At 43.5% G+C, this 5,208-nt stretch overlaps 1 non-coding gene across 1 annotated transcript; it reads right to left on the reverse strand.

Moving 5' to 3' along the window:
* Positions 1-2,262: 2,262 nt before the first annotated feature.
* On the reverse strand, positions 2,263-2,426 carry LOC138468550 (U1 spliceosomal RNA). Its single transcript, XR_011268321.1, has one exon. It is a non-coding gene; the product is annotated as a U1 spliceosomal RNA (small nuclear RNA).
* Positions 2,427-5,208: the final 2,782 nt, after the last annotated feature.

Genomic DNA, 5,208 nt, shown 5'->3' on the forward strand with positions numbered 1-5,208 from the left:
GAACAGTTCTGGGCTTTCCCATCTCATGAGAAACATGTCTTTTGGGCTAAGTGCAGCTCTTTACATCCACAGAAAACTGTTTTTAAATGTTGCAAACCCATTACACGAGGCCTGCTTTAATATCTTGCATCATGCCATCAAGGTCCAATTTAACATTATAATATATATTTGAATGGTTCAAGCCGGGGAGTTTCCTCTATAAACAGTTCCTTTCAACCCACACTACAAGATGCATTTATATGGCAGCTTTCTATTTGGTGGGGGGGGGAAGAATTGCAGTGTCCCAATAGCCTGTAATGCAAGGTAGGCCTAATTTGTTTTCAATCTTGTCCTTTGGTATTTGGCAGTGTTGAAATGTCGTTGCTGCCCTTTCGGTCTGCCAGTCAATAGTGGGCTTTCAAACGACAAGAAAGTTTTCCTGCATTTTTAGACATGTTTAGGCCCCTGTCAGCGAGACATAGTATTCTTTTGTCTAGGGGCTGAAACCACTCCACAATGTTTTCCTCTTCCTTGAACGCCCATTATGTTCTGTGTGGGCATCTTGCATTCATTATTTTACTCAATCCATGGATTCTCACCCCACTCACATTCACAACTCAAATATCTGCTCCTCATACACTAATTGTTTCTCCTTCTAAGGGATCAGTGTTGTTTATGAAAGTGTAAATATGCAAAAAGTGTTGATAGTTAAATGTAGCTCTTGCTGTCATCCAGTGGAATGCAGGGGAAGGGGAACATGAAAATGCCATGTCACAAACAGCAAACAAGAACATTTTACAATACATGTTTTAATGATCAATGTGTCCACAGTGTAAGACAGCACTGTCACTGATGTAACACATTGTCATGCTGATTGTACCCAAAATATGCCTTTGTAGCAACATGTCTATGCTGGCTGTTGCCAATTTAGGCCAGCATTGTCCTGTACAAAGCATGATTGATGCTGCCTGAGCATGTGCAGTGTGACCAATGCATATGGCAGCTTATCTCTGTAACACACATTCATTACTTCTGTTGTAATGAAAGAAGCATAATTCAATTCAACAGATAAAATGTGGAAAAGCGATCACCCAAAGGTGAACCTAATTGAAGAAACGCAATGTGAGCACAATCCTAAAAAATGCAGAACTTTTTTTAATTGGATGATTAGTAACTTGTTGATAACCTTTCCCGAACAGGTTAAACCATGCAATCAAAAGAGAAACAGAAGTAAACAAAAGCCAAAATAGTGGCCACAGTGGGTTTTATACTACATCTGAGATCATTGGCTCCAAATACGATGGGGCCAAGATTGTCAATTCTCCTGTCTTGTGCTATTACCGGCTGCAGGGAAGCTACTGGAGCAGCACAGATGAAGATAGGCTGCAGGGAAGCTACTCAGCAAGTCATAGTGTCCTTCGGGAACCAGTGTGGAGTCCTGTGTGCATGCCTCCTCTTTCAGAACAATGCACGATGGTGGACCCTCACTGAATGACCTTTCCAGGAGAAGGGGACATTGGAGTGTAAAACCTGACACAGGAAAAGCAGAGGTGCAGGATTTTCAAGAACAAGTAGGAGTGATACATGAAGAAAGGAGAGGCAGGTAGACTAGATGAGGATGGAGGCTGTGACGTGGAGCAGATAGGAAGAGAAGAGGAGGAGAAAGTGGGAGCAAAATGTGAGGTGAAAAGAAGAGTTGATGAACAGAAGGAGGAGAAGACCAAAGGAGGGGAGGAACAGGAGGTCTGAGAGTATGAGCTATAGTAGAGGAACAGAAAGGAGAGATCAAAGGAGGATTGGGAGTAATTGCAGGGGTAAAGGAGGAGTTCAGTAGCAGATACACGAAGAGGTGAAAGGAGGAGCAAAACATGCAGAGGTGGTAGTATGATCTGATGCATCTGGAGGAGCAGGAAATCGACACCATGTTGATAACATATTCTCCTATTAAGTTGCATTGACCCCACAACAGTTTTCCATTTTTCCTTTCCAACAAGCTGAATATCAGCATCGCTATTGGGAATTCTCATGGGCCCACCAGCGAATCCCTGTGAGGGATTCAGCGCGTGGGCATGCATTGGCAGTGCAGCTGGTGGGCACTTATTAGCAGTATAGTGCGTGGGCATGCATTGGCCGTCGAGCGCGTGAGTATGCATTGATAGTGCAGCGCATGGACACGCACTAGCAGTGCACTCAGAATCTCTGCCACAAGACCAGGGTCTCTGTGTGCAAACAACCAAGCAGGCCTAGAGCACACTTTACCTTTTCCTTCTTTCACCAATAAATCAGGGGAAAGCGTGAACACAATCCCCCACTACCAGAAATAATGCAGTCGAGTATCCCGCATTTGGGGACATCACAGGGTTCAGCAAATCCGATGTGCAATGGGTGAGCCTCACCCTGGGAGATCTGCCTTTGTGATCACAGATTCTCCAATGCCAGGTAAGTCTGAGTTGCAAGCAAGAGGGCAGGGGTTGGGCTCGTTCTGGAAGACCCGCTAAGCAAGGGTGAGAAGGCAGACCCTGTCCCATCCCCAGCCCTCCCAGACGCCATGACCCGGTTAATTTATTTATTTATGCAATGTTTGTCGGACACAGGCTTGTCGGATACAGGTATCCGACAAACATTGCATAAATAAATAAATTAACTGGGTCGTGGCTGAGGACTGTAACACCATGACCTGGCAAATGTATTTATTCATGCAATGTTTGTCAGATATCTGTATCCGGCAAACAATGCAGAAATAAATAAATTAACCGGGTCCTGGCTGAGGACTATAACACCACGACCCGGTTAGATCTGGTTAATTTATTTATTTCTGCAATGTTTGTCGGAGGAGTATCCAACAAACATTGTAGAAATAAATAAATTAACCAGGTCATGGCTGAGGACTGTAACTTCCTCTGGTGACTCCATACATGGGGTCACCAGAGAAAGTTACAGTTTGCGCGCTGGCACATTTCTTTTTTCTTTACCCCAGCACTGAGCAGGGGTTTGGGGCGGGTGGCTGTGCTGTTGAGCCTTGCGGGCCACATAAAATGGCTTGGAGGGCTGCATTGTGGCCCGCGGGCCATATGTTGGACAACCCAGCCTTATATAGATTTGGAATTGAGATGGGTGGGCTAACCGTTAATACACCACTTAACATCTACCCGGCCAAGACTCTGTTGCGTCATGTGTTTATGTAGCAGATGTGTGGGGGCTGTCCGCAATACAATCGATTCAGGTAAAGGCAAATAGATTCTTTTGGAATGTTTTGAGGGCCACAAAGATTACCTCAACCTAGCTGCTTCATCAAGAATTAGGAGTGGATTATACAAATGATCCTATACATTCCAAACCCCTGCTGTTCTGGATTAGATTATAGTCACAAACTGAGCAACATTTAACACACGGGATCTGAAATCTGCAGGAATATTACTTGACTGACCCAACGGGAAAAAGCATTTGCGAGTCTCGATTTGTCAGATGTTTATGTCGTCACGGCTGGTGTTTGCAGAGCCATTGCCATATTGGTGCGGCAAAAATATATGGAGTATAGAAGGGATTTGCACGTCTGTCTGCAGATCAAAAATCAGTCCGTCCTGCAGCGGGCAAAATGCTCAGTTTGTTTGCTGGTTCCATTGCAAACAAAAGAGGAGTGTTCCGCACCATCTGAGGACAAGCCGTTTGATGTTGTTAGGGGCCACGGCGGCAAGAACTGTATGGGCTCAGAATCTAATATTCGATGCCCATGCAATCTTATCCTATCCCAAGAGTTGGTTCATCTGATGCTTTTTTGCCAATTTTTCTACAAACCTAGGCTAAGATTTTTAATACCAATTCTAAGGAAGTCAAACTGTAGCTCAAGAAAATATGCAATTAGATATTTACTGCCATTGCCATCAAGAGAGCCTGCAGCGGCTGTGTATATGTTTTTAGAGGCTGCATTACAGCTGATTCTAGATAATCTGCTCGAATGATTGTGGCTGTAATATTTCAAATTGTATGTCTTTTTATCGTATTTTTGATATTTTACTATGTTTTGCAATGTGATGCATTTCTTATAACTTGTATAGTTTTTGTATGCTGCCTTTTAACATGTCAATGTGCTTCTAAATAAAGATTAATTCATTCATAGGACACATTGGGTTATGTGTTAAGTAGGAAGAACATGTTTTACCACAATGAATAAAGAGACAACAGTGGCGGAGTAGGGAAGTTAGCGATTAGAATACAAATTATGTGGGAGGGGTCATTAAATGAAAAGAAGAAATATTAGTAGTAATTGTTAAGGAGTTAGTAGCATAGATGAAGAGTATTCAGGCCGTAGCAGGGAGTGATAATAATAAAGTGTATGTCCACTTCGAGAAACTCACCCAATTTGCTTTGTGTTTCAGACATGATGGGACTTTTCAACAAATACACGAGGGTGACATGCACATGGAGTGACCGGGCACCCGAACCCACGAGCTGGGACAGAAGGCGCCCCTCGACAACAGGGCTTGTGGGACCCAGCCTAAAGCCCAGATATCACCAAACTAGGGCAAAGAAAAATGCCCCTCTTATGTACTCCCACACCCTTGTGTCCCTCATTGCGACAGTGTCCCTTGACTGACTATCCTGCTCCAGAAGATTGAGTGTTCCAAAATAAGACCCGTATACGAATGATGGGGCTCCTGAACTTGACACAAAGAAGCAGGAGGAACAATGGACTACTGAAAGGTGACTTTATGTTATTTTTTTCTTTTTTTTACACTTTGCACGTATGCCCTGGGAGCAAGAATTCACTTAGACTGGTGGGCAATTGCCCTTTTGCCCTCTTTCCCAGTTCCTCCATGCAGTCTTTGTACTGTCTTATATATTAACGCTTGGATTTATGATTCTACTGCCCAATATTACAGATTAAAAATACTGTACTTCAATGGTCCATGCTGCAGCCATTGCTTATGTGTATGTATTATTGCATTGCTGTATTAACAAGAACACATTAGCATAACGTGTCGGTTTAAATAGGTACATTGTTTGATACATGGGGTAGTTCATGAATGGTCTCCCGATCACCATTGATATGTTGCTAGCAACATTCTAAACAGAAACCCTTGTAGGGACTTTTCATCACAATTTCTGATGTCATCAATGACGCCATTTGTGATGTCAACTTCGATGTCCTGGGCGTTAGACTTAGCAGTGCATGGCCGTGGCGTGAGTAATGGTTGCATAGATTACCATAACTGCCGTATTTCTGGGGGG

This window comes from Ambystoma mexicanum, chromosome 4q, assembly GCF_040938575.1.
Source record: "Ambystoma mexicanum isolate Mex_15411 chromosome 4q, UKY_AmexF1_1, whole genome shotgun sequence".
Taxonomy (NCBI): Eukaryota; Metazoa; Chordata; class Amphibia; order Caudata; family Ambystomatidae; genus Ambystoma; species Ambystoma mexicanum.